Genomic DNA, 22,280 nt, shown 5'->3' on the forward strand with positions numbered 1-22,280 from the left:
TTGAAGCGAATCACCCTTGATCCAAACCTGTTTAAAGAAATAAAAACATGACCCGCCCCGCTCCAATAACCCTTAGGGTCTTGAATAGTCGAATCCATACCCATATCCACCGAATCAACGAATACCCGGCCCATTAACCCGACCCTTTTATAATATTAAATTTTCATAATTTTTATGTGTTCCTCAAAGTAATATTTCTCAAAAAGATAAAATGTCTACTTAAACAAGATGTACATTGATTAATACTCAAAGTCCAATACAATAAAAATCACATTTTACTTAAACATTGAGTTGTACATTTTGTTGTCATATATATATATATATATATATATATATATATATATATATATATATATATATATATATATATATATATATGTCACACTCTGGCGAGCGGCGGAAGCGTCGAGGTTGCGACGATGAAAATTGGATCACAGTTAACAAACATACATTGAAAAATACAAGACTTGAATAACATTACATGTCTTCATAGATTTGAATACAAGGATTACACTGATTCCAACTTCGAAATGCAAGTTTACAAAATAAGTTCAACAAGACATAATTTAACAAAAACAAAAAGGGCTAAACAGGTTAGCGAAGATAGGTTTTTCCAACTCGCGAGACTTATCATCCAGCTTCTATTTCCCTAAGAATACACGCGAGAATACGTCAAAAAAATTGGTGGTGAGTTCTACAGGGTCTGACTCTATTTGTGTTGTTTAAAAGAGGATTTTTGTGTAAAAGTCAACCGTTATCAGATTGTACAAAAATGTTACTTTTATAATTCAGAGTGTTAAAACAACAATGAGAAGTGTCATGCTGACCTAAGTGTAAATGTACTTGTAATCCCATACAAGTATGGATGTTGATTCACTTATGAAATATAAGTTGAAGTCAACATGATTTATTATTGTATACTCTTAAGTGATATTTTATTTAAATAAAACACTACACTTAATCCTGATCTGAGAGTAAATGTTTATAAAACGTAGAATGTTTAACCGAATAGTCTGTGCAAAAACATAGTCAACAATGTTACCGATATGCATCGCGGGAGACCTAATACTTGTAATCCGATACAAGTATTCATGATAATATACTTATAATGAATAAGTAAAATTAACATATTTTGTGAGGTGAAATATTAAGTGTTTATTTTATATAAATGAACACTAACAATCTCTTTAACGATTTACACACGAAACCTTATACTAAATACAATCTTATCCTAGTTTGTATAAGTATTTTGTATATGGGATTTTTGTGAAATAATAACCGAGCTATACGACTTGATCCTGCCTCCACGAAGCACAATAATAGGTTGGTGCTTGTTGTCCTAACGACGCTTCATCAACATCGTGAATAAAAGTAAAATAAAACAAGAAGTTGTCGTCTGTTTTGTCTCGTCAAACAATAGTTGTAGCTAGCAACCACAGACGGGGGTGTCAACCCGTAGAGCTCTATACACACATTCTTCACACACAGAGGATTAACGGTTATTACAGAGGACTTCACTAAGTTGGAGTTCTTAGTTTGATGAATGAGAAACTTCCACAAAAATCTCAAGTTTTAGTTACAGATTTACAATTGTCTTTGTTCGAAAACTTGTTTAAAAATCAATACTGTTTCCTACAAAAATCTTGACAGCACCCCTGGCTGTAAGTGATTTTGACCTAAACCGTTTGCGATTATATACACACTGAGACTTTATGACCAATTTTATAATACACATATTATTCATTATAACGTCACTTTTATGTGTCACTATACGAGTTTAAACAGCACGTCGCCTGTAAGTGTCTTTACACGAGTTTAAATAACACGTCGGATGGAAGTGTCTAAAAATGTTTATTTATGATACATGTAAATCAAAACAGTTTCCTATCAAAATTTTGACAGCACCCCGCCTGTAAATGACCATAACCAACACATTTCCAATCATTTATACCTTAAGACTTTTAACATGTTCATTTATGAAAAATTTGTTATAATTAACACCTTTGTGTCCCTAAAGTGTGTGAATTAAACAGTATAATAAGTTGTGTTTCTCTTATCTACAACAAGTCTTTGTACATGTATTTGAAAGACTAAACAACAAGATTAATCAAAAATATTGATTCTGTCCCTGTTTTTAGAAATATTCTAGAAAAGTCATCGTGAGTCGGAATTAAGATCTGTAAAATCTAAAAGATTAGAAATTGAGTATAATTTGTCCATGATTTTTTCCCTGACTTTATGTGAATCCTAACCAGAGTGAAAATGTCTGTTTTTAGAAATTGGTTCGAAATATTCTGAAATGATATGCAGTTTTGTAAAAATCATCATAAATTGTAGAAAAATCGTATGAACGTGTGCGAGTAGTCCCTAAAAAGGTATTAATCTTAGCTACTTGCATATTGTACAGTTTTGCAAACCATAATGTTTAAGAAGGGAAAAACAGTTCTTGAACAAACCACAATTTTTCTGTAAAAAAGCTGAAAATTTAAGCTTAGAAATGTTTAGAGAAATAACTTGTATTTTTAGTTAACCAAGCCTTTATTTCATCCAACTAGAAATCATTTAGCATTTATTCTACCCCAAAACTTGTAAAACATAAAAGAGGAGCCGTAGAAACTCACTTTTGTCGCGTAATGTTATTCTTTTTCGAGAAAGATTCTTGAAGTTTCCAGTTTCAATGAAGCATGAGTTTTGAATGATTTTTGGGATGTCTTAACACATAAAGACATACATTAACAATAAGTTAGACTTTTATCAAGCTTTAAATCACTTAAAACAAGTGAGTTTTATGATAAAAAGGAAAGGTAGAAATCATATAATCACCTAGTTTTTCGTGGATCCAAAGTGTGTTACCAAAGGATTGTTGAAAGACAAGGATTCTAAGGAACAAGATGAAGGTTTTCTTGGGTTTATACACACTCGAAATCAGAACCTTATGGGGCTGTTTAGATCTTGAAATATGGCAGCAAAATTGGAACTTTTTATGGGTTTTTTAACACTCGAAAAACAACAACTATTTTGGGTTGTTGCTGTCACGATTTTTCCCAGCAAAAAGGGTATGAAAAGAGCGGTCTAGCCACTATTTTGAGTCCCATTTAGTGCAGTAAATCAACACATTTTTCAAAGATGTTTCGGGGTAGAAATCTCGACCAAATGAAGGAAGAAAGGTGCTGAAATGATGGCAGAAAACTGAGGGGCAACAGTACCTTGCTCTCGGTTTTGGTGGGTCTCAATGGGGAGAAGAGGAACTGAAAATGGCTGAGTTTGAGTGTGATCTTTCAGAGCATTTTTTGAAAATTGGAAGGGGAGAAGTGAGGGGGAAGGTGTCGAGTTTTATAGGGAGAAAGCAGAAGTAGGATACGATCAAATTTTAAGCAAGATTTGATGTTATCTCTAAAGATTGTATTTGATTTGCCACTTGGATCTTATGGGTTTAGTTAGTTAGAGATATGAGTTAGTAACTAACTAGTTACTAGTTAGTTAAATGTGGTTGTTTAGGAGAGGGAAGAAGAGGTCACAAAAATGAGAGGGAAGAATGGAGTGATCTTGGAAATGTCTTAACAGAATAAGTGCTTAATTAGTTAAATGGTCTTAACTTGTGTATTTTACCTTATCAAATGGTTTAGACATAATTTTATGTCATTTTATTTCATGAATCCATAGTTTGTCATCTTATTATCTCAAGATATATAAATATGAATCTATATGTATTGTTGAGAAATAGCAATGAAGTTTATATGTATTGGTATTTAAATGTTTATATTTGATGGTATTATTTATTAACATTTGGGTATTTCAATTATGCCTCCCAATAATCCATTTTATTTATTTTTTTATAAAATAAATATAAGATTGATTGCCGAAAGTATAATTTTGTGATTTATAACCGCTTGAATAATAATGTTTACCACTTTTCGTCGTTTTGGTTCGTAATGTAGTCAACTTTTGATTCATCAAAGTTGTTAAATACGAGTTTGTAGATGGAATTTAAGTTACTCATTAACCGGAGACGTGTTGCAATGGAAATTAAAATTTCGTATTCAATTGACATTATTTGATGGATTTCACGAACCGGGTTTAGTTCGGAATAATACGTTGTAAATGAATTTATCATTATTCATTAGTTTTATTTGCACATGAACTTTTCTAACTAAAACATGTTAAATTCCTTCAAATATTTTTGATAAGCTACTCATATTGATTAGAATCAATATATGGCATCCTTTAATTGTTCATATTTTTGCCAATTGTTACATTCTCCCCCCGTTAAAAGAATTTCGTCCCGAAATTCAGCTTGTAGTCGGGGTATCTTTGAACAATTGGGTTTAGTTCTTTTCGTTTGATGTTGATGTCATCCTTCCATAGTCACCTTGCTGTTGATAGTCGTTAATGGTCTATGACCAAATAGTTGATCGAATGATTGACTCTACTCCACGCCCATACCCAAATAAGGAACATGTAAATAAGTTTTGAATCATTCGTTATTAGGTCATTAACCCCTATTGTGACAACCGTCAATTTTTGTCCAAGTCAAAGTCAACCAAAGTCAACAAGTCAAACCGGTCAACTCATCTAACCCTTGTACATCATGATCCTTATTGTACTACTCGCAATCTTAAAATAAAGTATCACTTAGAGTTTTCACGTATTCGGAAATTCTAAACCCTATTTAGGGTAAGTGATGAATCCACTCGATAAAACATTATTCCATACCCCTCGAGAGCGTATAACATTCATAACAAGGCTTAACAAAGTGTAAGAACCTTGCGTTGCGAAGCCAAACACTCAAAAAGGTCACAAAAGAAGTCTCTCCCAATCTCTTTCACTCTAACTCTCCCAAAACCCTCTAAGTATGTGAAATCTCTCCAAGAATGTCAAATCTCTCCCAAATATCTCTCTGTATGAGAAATCTCTCCAAGAATGACAAATCTCTCCCAAATCTCTCCAAGTATGAGAAATCTCTCCCAAATATCTCTCTGTATGAGAAATCTCTCCAAGTATGAGAAATCTCTCCAAGTATGAGAAATCTCTCCCAAATCTCTCCAAGTATGAGAAATCTCTCCCAAATCTCTCTCTCTATATGAGAAATCTCTCCAAGAATGTCAAATCTCTCCCAAATCTCTCCAAGTATGTGAAATCTCTCACAAATATCTCTCTGAATGAGAAATCTCTCCAAGTATGTGAAATCTCTCCCAAATATCTCTCTGAATACCAAATCTCTCAAAGTATGTCAAATCTCTCCCAAACCTCTCTAAGTATGCCAAATCTCTCCGAGTATGACAAATCTCTCCCAAATCTCTCTCAAAATCTCTCTCAACTTTTTATAATCACTCGGGGCATCCCGACCCTCGAATTTGGCGAAAACAGCTCAAAAACGGAAGTCTACGCGAAAAACGGACTTAAGGAGCCGAAACTCCTCTTAGGAACCGAAACCCCTCTCAAGGAACCGAAACCCTCTCAGGAATCGAAACGTCTTAGGAGCCGAGACCCTCTCAACCGAAATGGACCGAGTGCTCTGTCTATTTCGGTCCCCTGATCATGTTGAAATGAGCCTTCTCATAGAACCAAAAGACAACAGCCGAGACCGAGCCTCGCCTTCTGCCATTCTCATCTGACCTTCGGTCCGAGGACTTGAGCTGCTGTCCGAGGAGCGAGCCTGCGCAGCCAACCTCTCCACTCTCGGTTCCTCTTCTACTCTCGGTTCCCATGCACAACCGAGCCTCACCTTCGGTTCTATGCTCCTAAGGAGCCGAACCTTCGCATCCTCGGCCCAAATTTCGAAATTTGGCAGTTTTTGCCCGGTTTTCAATATTTTTAGCGTTTTGAGCCCGTTTTTCGTGATTTTAACGCGGGATTTTCTCCAAAAATCATATTTTAACATATAAGGCCCCATATTTATTAATTAATCACGTTTTTGGGGATAAATCTTATCCAAGAAGAGTGGGTGAAGTACAAGAGGTGAAGTGTTGATTTTTCTTTAGTTTATGACACAAGCAACCACCCACACCCACTCCATGACCAGCCACACTCATTCCACCATACCTAGGTCATGTCAATGTACTTTATCATCATTTCCAGCCATTTCCCACGTTCTTAGAGCTGGAACATCCACCCTCTCTTCTCACTTCACTCATTTTCTCTCATTTCCACCAAAAGATCAAACACTTTTCTCTCAACTCTTCTCTCTCAATTTCGAGATTTCCAAGGCATTTTCCAAGTCTTTCCTTCTACTTTTGGTAAGTATCTTCATCATCCTTATGATTATTACACTTCCTTCTACTCCAATCATAGATTGCTTACACAAATATCGTCATATTTGTGTTAGATCTTCGAATCTTCAAGCACCTCCCAAGTGTTCTTGAGTTGAGCACTTCTTTTCTCCATCATCCATCTACTGAAATCACTCAAGGTGAGTTCATACCCCTATCTTTTCATGTTTTTCTTAAGTTTTAAGGGGGGAATACAAGTTAAAACACCAAGAACACAACTAAACTCATTTAACAACCTTCATCAGAAAAGTTCAACTCCAGTCACAGACTGTTTTGGTAAAATTAAACATTTTATTTTTCAAAACTGTATTAGGTGAAAATAGTTGAGGTTCATACCTTTAAAATGACTACTTGCACATCACCATACGATTTTTCTACGATTTATGGTGATTTTTACAAATCTGTCTATCATTTCAGAAACAAATCCGGACCAGTCTGTGAATATGAACATTTTCACACAAGTTAAAGACTTCTAAAAATAATAATAAAAATTATGAATAAACTAGACACATTTTATGAACTCTCAGAATTTACGGATTTAGTTTTTGACTTCGTATGATTTTTCTATGATTTTTCTAAAACAGTGCAGAAAGCTTAAAAACTAGTTAACAGCTTATAACTTTCATAACACTTTGTATTATGTTGAGCAAAGTGTATAACAACACGTTCTAAATATTGAATGTGCTTTCTTTTTAGTTCATCATCATAAACTGAAATGTAGTCATTCATGATAAGATTTTTCATTCATTTCGAACACATATAATAAGCTATAATAAGCGTAGTTTATGGATTCATAGCACTAATGTATTTTCATAGAAGAGTTCTTTTTCAGTACAAACGTTTTGGATAAACTATAATAGGTATAGTTTATGTATCATTTGCATTTCAAACTCATTTACCAAAGGTTTTCAGTTCAGTTCACGTAAATCTGTTGATAAATAAACTTGTGAGTCATTCACTTCGTGTTACCTTCAAAGTAACAAAATCAAAAGTCCTGTAAATTGTAACCAGAGTCTCCTGGAGGGAGAGCGTGATAGTTGTGTATAGATCTATATTGGGTTTGACAAACCCACACCTGAGCTGCATGCAACAGCTAGACCGGCAGGTCTGTGGTGACAAGTGTCATTTAACGTGCGACGCCTGAAGAACGTCGTGTTACGAGGCCATCCAAAAACTAGTCTTAGCATGGTTATAATAGCTCACATGTGGTATTAACAAATCTTAAGATTTACGGGTTCTTACTTTTAAATTAGCGAGTTACGTCGATTTAACTCACAGGAAATATCCTTAAGTATGGAAATATACTTGTTTTCGGTCCTGGGATTTAGGACCACTTAACTTTAAAAAGGGTTTTATGCCGTTTTAAAATCGCTTTTATATCTTTAAGTATGGAAAATACTTGTTTACTTTTGGTCCTGGGAGTTAGGACCACATAACTTTTATAAGGAAAATATAGGATTTTCTTTGGAATCATATCTCTATTAAACTATATTTCATCTAGAATGGTTAGACTTCAGCTATAATTGCTAAGTGTATATGCTAGAGTTATATTAGAATCTAGTCATAATCGACTTAGAATTGGTGGGCCCGCCTTATCTCCTGTTCCTTGTTTGGTTGTGGACCTAGGGCAGACCCATTATATTCAACGGTTTATTTAACTTAAATTTTATATAACTTATATACGCTGGGTGATTATAGAAGGAATCTATGGGTCCTTCTAGGGTTCATTATCACATAACATATGAACATTCTTTTCACACTTAACTAAGAAAATATTGGATTTTCTGGAAATCAAACTCTATCGCTTTTACAAGGAAAACGGTTTCTTCCTCAAACAAAACTCTTATGAACTCACCAAATTAATTGTTGACACTTTTTCAAAACTACTTGTATTCTCAGGAAATCAGTGAAACAGGAAAACCAACAACATTTTGAGGATGAGACGATAAATCGTCAAATAGTTCATTTTGTCATCATAATGTAATTGATTTGAATCATGTAAACATATACTTTGGTGTAACTCTTTCAATGATATTTATGATGGTTGTATTTACTTTGAGCACTATTATACTCGTTGTTGTGATACTATACATGAAGTCCTCCACCCCCGGACGTTTCCGCCATCCTTGGTTTGGGGGTGTGACACCTATAAACATCTCTCCCGTATACACTGAACAAGCATTGGACACTAGCATGGTTTGTTAATTCACCGTATTGAGCGATATCGAGAATGTCATCGCACAAACACTTCTTTAATAATTGGCACATTAAAAATGGCATTCTTATCGTTCATATTTTTTTTGGTAGTTTGAGTAGGTACGCGATAGGACCAATTCTGTCAAAAATTTCGAAGGTCCTTTGTGTCACAGGTTTAAGTTGCCCTGTTCTCTTAACCGTATTATTCCTTGAAAAGGGTGGGCATTTAAAGTTATATGATCACTTGGATATTGAGAGACTTTTGTTTTTTTAGTCTGTATAGTTCTTACGACGTTTGTGTCCAGTCATTAATTGTTCCTAGGTTTATCCAATCTTTTCTACAATCTCATGAGTGATTCCTAAATCAATATGCGGTATGCTACTTGCATGTTATCTGGTTTGTTTCATATCTTCAACCATTGTTTAGCATATTGAGAATTGGCACTTTCGTCTGTACCAAGCCTTAAAAGGGATGGATTTTATGTAGGTTTAATCACTATTGTTGTAGGAAAACTCATTCAAGGGTAAAGAGTATTCCATACATTTCAAAAATCTATCACAATGGTATGGAGCATATTTCCCAAGGTTTTCTGTAGTGACAGTCAATATTGTGAGATAGATCTACTATCGTTATCTATGACGATAGTAATTGGCATATCATGTAGTTTTGATGATTTCCTAAGATAGGTCTTAGTTAGCTTTTATATCTTATTCATTTCTTTGTTTGTCGAAAATTGGCCAGACTTAGTCATTCTATCAACCCCTATTTAAATATTGTTGAAATCAGATGTTTTTCCTTACTGGAAAGGATAACAGATCTCTCATTCACAATATTTAAAATTTTGTTCTTTCGTTATTGTCTCTTGTTGGGTTCTTACTGGTTAAATATGTATTGGAGACTCTTGTGATATACAAAGATGGCGTAGCACTTCTTGTGTAGGTATTTCAGAGTAAGAAAGAAACATTAGATTTTTCTTTGACTTGTCACCATAACTAACCATGGTATCCCTATTGGGTAGGTTAAATCACATAGTTTTCTTATAGCACATGATTTCGATATGATGGACAGATATTCAAATCATACTATAATGATGTCAAAGCTTCGGTTTGGAATGGCGTGAGGTTTATGGGGATAGATTAGTGATTTATGGTTACTTTATCACTTAAAAGGGGTTTCATAGAATGTTTTTGTAGAAAAATAATTTAATGTGACAAAGAAAAATCATTTTGTGTAGAAAATGACACTGGACTTTTGACGGATATATGCACGAGATTGATGTGTAAGCATGATTCGTTATATTTTAGGATGAAATTTCTTAGAATTTTGTAAATAGATTTTTCGACAGTTCACTAGTCGTCTCTGTTTTATAGGTTTCCTCCAGACTATTGGGTTTGTGACCTGGTATGTCTAAGTTTAAGGTTAATAAAACTCCTATGTATGTCTGAAAAAAATACTTCATCATATAGCTGGTGAATGAGAACATACCAACTATGGTTCCTAGGTTTCATCTATTATTCCGGTCATGATTGATCTGGATCGAGTTTCACCTCCTGGTTCTTTATCCTTCGGTAGTTCCACTTAAAATGGTCGTTTTCACCACATCCATAAAACGTTTTTCCTCCACTAGTATCTGTTCCAGTGCTAGTTGAGAGAACAAATTGATCAAATGCGCACGGACAAGGTTTGAAAACTCAAACCTTGAGTTAATACTTTAAGATCAATGTCTGCTTACTAATGAATATTCCAGTCAAGTCTGGATAGACCAGTCAACTCTAAGTTATTGTATTCAACAAATGTTCAAGCCATAAATGAAGAATGAGAATAAAGATCAAAGTAAGGTTAATAAATGAAGAACAAAGAGAATGTTGTAAAGTGAGTGAAGTAAATGAGATATTGCTAAAAAGGTTTGAACAATCCGTCTATTGATTTAACATTGAATGCTCCTATAAATAGGAGTACATGAAACATGGTACTAACCGATTACAAACATAAGACTAGATAAAAGAGTTACATCTGACACTCTGAATATCCGTGTTGACAAATAAAGCTAAGTCCTATGACTAGTTAAATCAAACAAAAGACAAATACATTTAACGCATAAAGACAAAATACGAATTCCGGAACATCAAACATTCCGGACACAAAGTTCATTCCGGAATGCCTTCACTCTCTTTCTTCACATCACCAAGTTATCATCTGGTCCGGACACTAACAGATTCCGGAGCTGACTTCACTTCGGAACTACAGCTGACTTCGGAATTGATAAAAGGATTTAGGATTGCTAGAGGTTCACTTTCAGGTTCAAACAATCTCCCCCTATGTGAACTTAGCAATCAAGTCAGCTTAGATCACTTCTTCCTTGATGAATGTGTAGGCTCGGAACAACCATTCTCGGACTTCGATGTACCAGGTCAGCTGACTCACAAACTTTGCTTTCACTTGTTCCGGAGCTTCAGATTTGGAAGTTCTACTGATGAATTTTTTGAGGGTTTTTGTTGGAACTAGGTGTTTGTCAAGGACTCGGAAAAAGTCCTTTTTGTTTGTCTTCTTTGTCTTGTACACAAACCCTAGAACTGGATCATCAATAGGACCTTCAGCTAGCATTTCAGCTTCTGGAAGCACATATTCAATCTTGGAAACAAAATCTTCAGTTCCGAATAGATGAGCCAACTCATAGTCGCGTTGACAAAATTCCGCGACATAATCTTTGAGGAAGCTCAGAGCAGCATGGTAAGCACCCATGCTGATATCATCTTTTTGGAGTCCTCGAAAGTGAGCAACTAAAGTGAGAATATCATTCAGATTCATTGCCGGGAAGTCAGCATCGGTGATGGTTTTATAAGTTGGTTTGTTTCTGATAATATGATACCGAAATAGTGGACAGTTGAGTTCGAATTTGGTGAGGACCTTCCTTCCGTACCCATAAATCTTTGTAATATTCTTCCTCGTCCATACTTCCTTTAAGGGAAGTGCATTCTTGACATAGAAAGTTTTTAACCTTTCTCGCTCTGTCCGGGTGGTGACCTCCGGATTGTCATTGGGATGAAGAGGAGCAAATTTGATGTAAAATTTGCTGAAGGGAGAGAGAGGAAGATCAAGCTGTTCGGAATCATTGGAAAGAATGTCATAGTACATAACAGGTACTATATCGACATCCTTAAGAATACCTTCACAGTAGAGAGGAGAAATGCCACGCATCGGATCAGGATTGTCTTTGAGCGCTTGAATCCGGATGCTGTCCTCTAAAGCTTTGTTAATTTCGTCCTGAGACCATCCAAGTTTTCTCTTTGGTGGAGGTCCGGATTCCGTGATAGGCTTCTTGACTTTGTCTTTGCCTTTGTTTAGGACGGATATCACATGCATCATGTTCTCGTCCACAACGATCTTGGAGGGGAGGATGGAAGAGGTTCTTCCAGAATGTCATCTGGGGTCTGGAGAGGAGAACCTTCATCTATTTGAACAATTTTAGGCTCCGGGATTGGTGGCAACATAGAAGCAGTGGCTCGGAAGGCTTGAGCGGTGAGGAAAGTTTTTGCCTTCGCCATTTAGATTCCCCTTTGAAGAACAATAGGTAAAGAAGATGGCCAAGAAACTGCAGACCAAATTCTTTGCTCTTCCTCCGTGAGCACTTTAGCAGGTAACTTCCTCGGAGCAGGAATCCCAAGAACAACTTTTTCAACAAACTTCTCTTCCTCACTTTCATCATCACTATTATTGTTCCCTAGAAGTCCGGAAAGAACTTGAGCTTCATCATCGTAACTGATATCTTCATCTCGGAGTTGAAAAACCGAGGCAGTCTTCCAAGGTTGACTTGGACCTTCTCCCCCTCTTGCATCGGTGGCCTTAGAAACCGGTGCAAGCATTAAAGAGTCCTTCAGATCATCAAATTTAACAAACACCTTTTGAAGTCCGGTGTTGAGTTGACGAGTGAGAGCATCATAAGCTTCGGAAGTGGGCGCTTGGGAGGAGAGATGATCAAATAGGTGTCCAAGGATGGCAAGAATTTCATCAAACTTGCGATTCAGAACATCAACAAGGTTCCAAGTGGATCGGAGTAGTTTAATGAGAACTTGTTGGATGATCAAGTTCATCTCATCCTTCTTCTTAATTTCCTTCTCAAGCCTCTGAATCTGCTTCTCATGACGAACATGGGTCTACTTGATGAGATCATTGGTAGCAGCAACCAAGTTATCATGGACTTTGAGCATTGTAGTGATTGTGTCGAGATAGTCCTCAATAGAAGCATCATATTTTGCTTCAACTTTCTTCAATTGAATGTTTGAGTCGGAGGGAGATCAGTTGATCTAGTTGAGCTTCTCGGTCAACTACGGAAGGTTCGGACTGTTGTGATAAGGACTAGAGAATTGCGTCTAGCTTGGAGTCCAGTCTGGAAACCTTTGTATCAATCTTGGTGTTTAGCTCAGCCACACAAGTCTCGAGAGAGGTGACCTTCTTCATTGTGTCTGAAACATTAGATTAAATATCCAAAAGAGCAAACAGATCAATATGATTTCCTGCTGAGGATCCGTTGTCTGAGTTGGAAGGTTGAGGATTGTGTTTCAGAGATTTCGGATTGATTGGAGTGACAGTAGGACCGGGTTTGTTTGTAGTTGCATCATCATGGAGTTTTTGAGTTGATTCTGATTCATTTTGAGTGGAGGAGGAGGATCCTAAATCAAAAGCTGGCTTGGACGAAGATGGCTTTGAGTGAAGTTGAACTGAGGAAAACATGTTAGCATCAACAACGTGTGCAGCATCTGTGGTCAACAGTACCTCTTCGGAAATTTCATCATCCGAAGCTGAAGGATTGGAAGCATGAGGAGGAGACTTTGGAGTTTCTATGGATGTGAAATCAAGATATACTATTTCGTCTGAAGGGGAGACATATGGCAAATTGCTTTAGATGGCTCGCTTCTTCATTGCATTGAGAGTGGACTCCACTTGCGATCTGGTAAGCTCCGGATGCCGAGAGTGTGCCCTGTTCACAAAATCTTCCCACAAAGGATCATTGACACCTGGTCGTCCTGTACCCTTACCGGGTATCAGACCAGTTGAGGCACCGGAGGTTGGAGGGGCAACTCCAGCCTCGGAATGCTTAGGGTCCGGAATAGGGGTTCCGGAGTGTGTGCGTGTGGAAGAAGTAGGGATAGCAAAAGTGACACGTGGGTTTGTTCCGGGGGGGGGGGGGGGCAAGGAACTTTTTTCAACACCGGCATCACCTTTTTGAGAAGGTAAGGGTGGATTATGTTCAGACTCCCCGTGAGTGTGTGCTTGTGTTTTTGAAACATCGAGGAGTACCTCGGATGAGTGGGTAGGAGAGGTGTTCGGAAGGCCAGAATCAGCCTGAATGTCATGAGCTCCTTCCTGTTGAGAGGAGGAACTGACTTTGGTTTTCTTTTTAGGCTTTGGCTTTGAAGGAGAAGTCTTCCTTTTGGCAGACTTTTTAATTTTTGCTCCGGACACAGAAGGATTGGCCTCTTCCGAAGTAGGCTCAACAGAGACTGGGGCAGGTCGTGTTGGGTCAAACACAACCGAAGTCTCTAAATGATGTTTCAAATAAATGGAATCGGAAGGAATTAGGGCCAACATATGGTTCGGAAGTCGTCTAACAGGACCAAAAGATGATTGGTCCGGAATGTGATAATGCTTAATGGATTTGAAAGTAACACATACCTCTTTCGGAATCGTTGAAACAAGAATGGGTTCAAATCTTTGTTTGTAGAGTTCCTGAATCATCAAATCCCAAAACCTAGGGCTTGAAATCTTGTTGATTTTCCTCTTGATAGCAAACTTCCGAAAGTCTTTCCATAACACCTCCGGAAGATCGACGACATTGCTTCGTCTGGAGTAGATGTTGTATACCACGTAAAGCCAATCTTTGCTTAGGGTGTCCATTCCTACATGCTTTTCGGACAACCCTCAAATGATGAAGTGCATCAGCATAGTCCATAGTCCGGAAACGGCTGATTTCTTGAAGTCCTTGGCCTTGTAATCCTGGTTGTACCCTATATGGTTCAAGAACAGTTGAAATTCTTCTGTAGTGGGTTCTTGTACCTTAAAACCTTTGGGGTTTTCATTCACACCAATGGCCCTAAGAAATGTAGATTTGTGAATGGGCACAATCCTATCACCAGTTAACTTTGTTTCTAGAATGCGATTTTCAATCTTGATCCTCGAAAAAGCAGTATGCAAGAGATGAAGTGGAAATGGTAGTTCTGGCACTTTGGTGAGTGGGATGGAAATGGGATGATGAGCGATGAACTCGATCATCACTCGAATGGGTTCGTCAAAATCCAAGGGATTAATCGAGAATATTTGAGTCGTATCCCTAAGAAACTGTTGGATTAGGTGTCTAAGCCCATAACTATAATTGGTATGTACTTGAATTGATAGCAGCACAGTCCTTTTGGGTTGCCCTCAACCTAGCAACTGGACAAGGAAATTATGAAAGGAGAGATATTAATTTATAAGATTAATAAATTAATATAAATGATTTATTAATATGTTAATGGATTAATATATTAATTAGAAATCATTATGTTTAATTAATTGTTAGCCAGAAATTAATCAGAATTAATTTTGGGGTTAAAAGAATTAATTATAAAGTGCAGGGACTAGTTTGCAATTAACTAATAGTTGAGTGGAAGGTTCCAGAACCCCCTTGGAAGGGGGTGGACGAAAACCCTAGGGGAAACCCTAGAGAATTCGTCCAAGGGCTCCAAGATAAGGCCTTGGGTCTTGCTTAGGCCCTAAGCAAAGGATAACTAGGGTTTTCCCTAAACCCTAGTTCCCTCAACTATTTAAGGAGCCTCCTGGCTCACATTTTGTGTACTGAATTCTTTAGAAGAAACCCTAGTGGCCGAAATTGCATACTCCCTCCCCTCTCTCTTCTTCTACTTTCCTTCTTGCTAGTTTGGGTGTGATTCCATTAGAGGCATTACACTTGTGGTGCTAAAGCTTCCAAGAAGATCAAGATCAAGATCAAGGGAATATCAATTGTTTGCTATAACAATTGAAAGGTATGTAAACCCTAAACCCTAGTTTGTTAATTTCGAAATTAGCCTCTCTCTTCTAGGGTTCTTGTTTTGCAATTCAAAGTTGTATGTTCAATAGTTAAAACATAGATCCAAAGTAGGTTGCATGTGAACTTAGGAATTGTTTTTCTAGTTTATTTGTTTTACCTAAAACCCATCAGTGGTATCAGAGCGATTGTTGTTTTAAATTGAATTGCTACAATTGTTGAATTGCAAATTAGGGTTTATAGCTATTAAACCCTGAAGGCCAATTTTCGATTTCTAGGGTTTTGGATCAAAGGGTTTTTTTTTTTTTGAAAACCCTAGCCTCCAAAGAACCCTAATCGAAATTAGGGTTAGGGTTTTGAAAACCCTAGCCTCCTCCCTTGTAAATTTCGAAATATGCTAGAGGATAACTAGGGTTTCTTGTTTTTGGATAATTGTTACTTAATTAGATTAATTGGATAATTATCCTTACCCTATTTTTCGAAATTTAGAGGGATAAGGATTAGGATTAAATTAATGGATTAATTTAATTAGATAATCCTTACAAGATTTAATAATTTGATTAATAGTTAATTAAAAGATAAATATTAAATCTAGTTAATTGGTTTATTTAAATTTAAATTTAATAGCTTAAATTTCGAAATTTATAAACCCTTGAAGTTTTAAAATGTTTTAAAACACACCTTATATATATATTATAATTAAAAGTTTAATATTATATATGTATAAGAATATGGTCAGTCAAATCGCTAGTATGCCTCATTCACGAAGCTAATCTATAAGGGGGGTATAAGGAAACTGCCAATAAAATGGTAGTTGAATGGGTGTCCACTCTCACCCACCGCTTCCTTGATTAGTGGAGGGTCGTTAGCAGAACGGATTTGATAGGACAACTACTTCTCATTAAAAGTATAATGATATTAAAGAAAGTACTAGAACATTATTTTTCAAAATCCCAACTCTAGTTACTTTAGGAAAAATGTGAAAAGTATGCTAATCCATGAAATTGCACATTATGCTTTATTGGTCGTTAGTGGAGCGTGTGTGGTTAACCAGCACACTAAAAGGCACTAATAAAGAGTAGTAATGGGTATCTCATAATTGTCATTTTGATGGAGCGTGTGTGGTTTAGCAGCACATCAATAGTTAATGATAAAGACAATGAGGTTACCAAGCACATTTGCATGGTTATTCACATCTTGTTTGTGATCCTCGGCATCCCAGTCACAAATAGAAGAGCATAATCTGAGATTAAAACATGCCATTGAATAGTTTCAATGTATCTCAAAAGAATTAGGAATTTCACTTCGTTTGTTTCGTCTAATGGTGGAATTGGTGAATCGTCATTCACCTACCTTTATGAAATTTGCACTTGGATCTCGGCATCCCATTTCTGAGTTGTGAATCTTCATAGTTGGATCCTAACCTTGATATTATATCTTTGGGTTATTTTATTAAGGTATCTTGAAATCTAACTAAAACTTTCTTTCTTTTCAGATGTCTACTCCTGGAAACACTTCTGCTTCGTCCTCCTCAAACCAAAACTTCTCTTTGCTCAATATTTGCTCCAAAGTCGTTATGGATGGCTCAAACTATAATGATTGGATGCGCAACATCAAGATGGCTCTTCGTTTCGAGAACAAAGAATATGTTCTTGAAAAGGAGCTCAAAGAGCTTGATGAGAATGAAGCTACTCCTGAAGATCTTGCTGCCTACAAGAAACATTACGATGATGCTACCAAAGTGGCATGCATCATGGTGGCAACTATGTCCCCAGAACTGCAGAGGTACTATGAGGACTACTGGCCTTTCGAGATGAACAAGGACCTTATGGAAAAGTACCATAAGCGAGCTCGTCAAGAAAAGTTCGAAGTAGTCAAGTCACTCATGGCTTGCAAGATGAAAGATGGGGAGTCAGTTGTGTCACATGTGCAAAGAATGCAACGCTACATAGAGCGTTTGGTCAAGCTCAATATTCACTTTGATGAGGAATTGGCCATTGACATGGTCTTGAACTCACTTCCTGAATGTTATGGTCAGTTTATTCTAACTTACCATTTGAACAATACTGAGCAGACCTTGGCCCAATTGCACAACTTGTTGCAGACAGCTGAGGCAGGGATGAAGGGTAAAAGTATACCCTCCACACCTACGAGTGCCCCTGTTTTGGCTATTGGACAGGGAAAGGGGAAAAAGAGGAAAGGTCCTCCCAAGCAAAACTGGAAGAGCAAGGCTCAAGCTGGGTCATCTAGTAATGGCCCAAAGGCTAAGCCCAATGGTTCCACTCCCCATGTTTCTGATCCAAAAGAGGCAGTTTGCTTTTACTGCAACCAAAAGGGGCATTGGAAGAGATCTTGCCCACAATATCTGGAAGATATCAAGGATGGCAAAGTGAAGCCATCTTCGGCAGGTATTTACACTATTTCTGCTAATAACTCATTATCTTCTCGTTCATGGGTCCTTGATACAGGATGTGGTTTTCATATCTGTTCTGATTTGCAGGGTCTAAAGGAAAGTGAGGAGATAGAGCGAGGAAGGATAAACCTGATCATGGGAAACAGAAAGTCTTCACCAGTAACCAAGATCGGAGTTTATCAGCTTCTGCTTAGTAATGATGTTAGATTAGATTTAATAAATTGTTGCTATTCGTCTGAGATGACGAGAAACATTATTTCATTTCATGCATTGTTCAGACAAGGTTTTACATATTCTTTTAATGATTTGAATGGTTCAATTTCTGTTTATAAGAATGGTGTTTTTATGTTTGAAGCTTTGCCTTGTAATGGTGTGTATGAAACAGTGACTTGTGTTGATAGCCTAGGAAATAGTGTACTTAATATTGACTTGTCTAATAGTGTAGACAAGGCATGCTTGTGGCATTGTCGTCTTGGACACATTAACAAGAAACGCATAGCCCAACTCCAAAAGGATGGAGTGTTGGAATCATTTGACCTAAAGTCAGATGATATGTGTGAGTCTTGTCTTTTGGGAAAGATGACAAAATCACCATTCACAGGGTCTTGTGAAAGAGGTGAAGGTCTGTTGGATCTCATACACACGGATGTGTGTGGACCCTTCAGATCAACTACAAGAGATGCTAATCGATTCTATGTGACCTTCACTGACGATTATAGCAGATATGGATATATCTACTTGATCAAGCATAAGTCAGAAACTTTTGAAAAGTTCAAAGAGTTTAAGCATGAAGTCGAAAATCAATTGGGCAGAAAGATAAAGATACTTAGATCCGATAGAGGCGGGGAGTATCTTAGTATCGAGTTTAACGACTATCTGAAAGAATGTGGGATAGTCTCACAATTGACTCCTCCTAGGACACCACAGTTAAATGGTGTAGCTGAGAGGCGCAATCGAACCTTGTTAGACATGGTTCGTTCTATGATGAGTCGGGCTTCGCTTCCTATTCACTTCTGGGGGTATGCCTTAGAGACAGCCGCCCACATCCTCAATCTTGTCCCTACAAAGAAGGTTGCCAAAACACCTCACGAAATGTGGACAGGGAAAGTTCCCTCGTTAGCACATATTAAAGTCTGGGGTTGTGAAGCTTTCGTAAGACGAGAGACTCACGACAAGCTAGCAGCTAGAAGTGAGAAATGTGTTTTCATTGGTTACCCAAAGCAGTCTTTTGGATATTTGTTCTACAGGCCTAGTGTGAACGTGGTCTTTGTAGCACGAAGAGGAGTCTTTCTTGAAAGAGAGCTCATATTCAAAGAGGACAGTGGGAGCACTATTGACCTTGAAGAAATTCAAGAGTCAGCCAATGAAGGAACCTTAGATGACACTAGCACTCAACCAGAGGAAACAGTTCCTGTTGAACCAATTGATAACTCATTACCTCTTAGAAGATCCACTAGGGTGAGTGTGCCACCTGAGTTGTATGGTTTTCATATTACTTCAGATGGTGACACATTCATAAGTGACAGAACACTGGTAAACTTAGATGAACCAGTCACTTATAAGGAAGCAATGGCAGGCCCAGAGGCTTCCAAGTGGAAAGAGGCAATGGACAGCGAGATTAAGTCCATGTATGACAACCAAGTTTGGAATTTGGTTGATAGTGCACCAGGTCGCAAGACAGTTGGGTGCAAATGGATCTTCAAGAAGAAGATAGACATGGATGGGAATGTGCATACATTCAAGGCTCGACTGGTTGCAAAAGGTTTTACTCAAACCCCAGGGGTTGACTATGATGAGACTTTTTCGCCAGTGGCTAAGATTAAATCTATTAGGATATTGCTCGCCATAGCTGCCTTTCATGATTATGAAATCTGGCAGATGGATGTCAAAACTGCTTTCCTTAATGGGAAGTTGGCTGAAGATGTTTACATGAGTCAGCCAGAGGGTTTTGTTGATGCAAAGTTTCCCAATAGAGTGTGCAAGCTTGAGAAATCCATTTATGGATTGAAACAAGCATCTCGCAGTTGGAATCTTTGCTTCCATGAGAAAGTCAAAGAGTTTGGTTTCTCTAGAAGTGAAGATGAGTTTTGTGTGTATATCAAGGCTAGTGGGAGTATAGTAACTTTTCTGGTGTTATATGTCGATGACATATTACTCATTGGTAACCACGTTCCAACCTTGAAAGAGGTTAAGTCTTGGCTTGGAAAGTGTTTTGCAATGAAAGACCTTGGAGAAGCTGCCTATATTCTTGGGATTAGAATATTGAGAGATAGAAAGAAGAGACTAATTGGACTTAGTCAGAGCACATACTTGGATAAGGTACTAAAGAGGTTTAGTATGGAAAATTCCAAGAAGGGAGAGCTACCTATCCAGAGCAATACCAAATTGAGTAAGACTCAATGCCCGAGTACAGATGTTGAAATAGATGACATGAGTCGTGTACCTTATGCTTCCGCTGTCGGATCGATCATGTACGCTATGACATGTACTCGCCCTGATGTGACATTTGCTTTGAGCATGGTCAGTCGCTATCAGGGAAACCCAGGTAGAGCTCATTGGATAGCAGTTAAGAATATACTCAAGTATTTGCGAAGGACAAAGGACTGGGTTCTTGTGCTTGGTGGCAGTGATACTTTGAGAGTAGATGGTTACAGTGATGCCAGCTTTCAGACGGATAGAGATAACTTCCGTTCTCAGTCAGGCTGGGTATTTTTACTGAATGGAGGAGCAGTTACTTGGAAGAGTTCCAAGCAAAATACGGTGGCTGATTCTACTTGTGAATCAGAGTACATTGCAGCAAGTGAAGCGTCGAAAGAAGCAGCTTGGTTGAGGAACTTCATCGGGGATCTCGGAGTTGTTCCAACCATCCAGGAGCCTATGGAACTCTTCTGCGATAATGAAGGAGCGGTTGCCTTGACAAAGGAACCGAGAGATCATGGTAAGACCAGACATATCGACAGAAAGTACCATTTCATTAGACATAGAGTTGAAGAAGGCCATCTTATAGTAAAGAGGGTGTCATCTGAAGATAACCCAGCAGATCCCCTCACAAAGGGTCTGAGTAGGGCTAAGCATATTCAGCATGCTCGGAGCATAGGACTGAAAGATGATATTAGTTTTAGTAGTTAGATTAGTTTTTGAAACTTGTAACAAAGTAAATGTAATTGACTTTTGGTGATTAAATAATAAAGTATTATTTATAAGTTTGGCTACTACCTTTTGTCGATTGTTTATTATTGTGTTTCATATTTTGCATGTTTTACTTCCTGAATAATGAGATTATTCAAACTCCACAGTCGCTCGTACTCTTGGAAGTAAGTAAGACTGTCATGAATTGGATTGCAGATTGTCTAAGGATAGACATGGCAATAGAATTGCTGCAATGTTCATGAGTACTCAGAAATTGAGATTTAAGTATTGGATAAACCCACGCTCAGAGTATTACTTCATGGAATTCATCACGAGTAATACTGAGACGATAATATCTTATAATCTTGAAACGAAGATATATGAGTTGTAATTTACAAGTCGGTTGTGCATTGGTGATACGAAAACGCATCAGTAACTTGGTGTTATAAAACGTATTGTCATGCATAATTTGATGAGTAAAAGATACAAGCATATGAGTCAACGTTTATTCGTTCCTTTTGCCCTAACAGGAAAAGCGATATCTGTGGGCCCCTCGATGATTTGGTGTTGACTTATGTGCTGGGCCCAGCCAGGACTAAATTGATGTGTTCGATTAGAAGTCCTACATCATCACAAATCAGGAATCGGGAAACATAGATTCTGGACAAACAGATTGATTACATTCCATGTCTTTTGTCTGGGGATATCAAGCAGAACGAAGGGTTATATAATCACTTATCTTAGGACACGTAACTGACTGGGTCAGAGTTCGGCAGCAGCTTTTTGGAAGCTACAATTTGCTGGTCAAATTTAGAAGGCATACTAGCAATTATAGTTACAGACTTATCCAAGTGGGAGACTGTTGGATTAGGTGTCTAAGCCCATAACTATAATTGGTATGTACTTGAATTGATAGCAGCACAGTCCTTTTGGGTTGCCCTCAACCTAGCAACTGGACAAGGAAATTATGAAAGGAGAGATATTAATTTATAAGATTAATAAATTAATATAAATGATTTATTAATATGTTAATGGATTAATATATTAATTAGAAATCATTATGTTTAATTAATTGTTAGCCAGAAATTAATCAGAATTAATTTTGGGGTTAAAAGAATTAATTATAAAGTGCAGGGACTAGTTTGCAATTAACTAATAGTTGAGTGGAAGGTTCCAGAACCCCCTTGGAAGGGGGTGGACGAAAACCCTAGGGGAAACCCTAGAGAATTCGTCCAAGGGCTCCAAGATAAG

Source organism: Lactuca virosa, chromosome 6 (assembly GCF_052849685.1).
Source record: "Lactuca virosa cultivar CGN04683 chromosome 6, Lactuca_virosa_CGN04683_v6, whole genome shotgun sequence".
Classification (NCBI taxonomy): domain Eukaryota; kingdom Viridiplantae; phylum Streptophyta; class Magnoliopsida; order Asterales; family Asteraceae; genus Lactuca; species Lactuca virosa.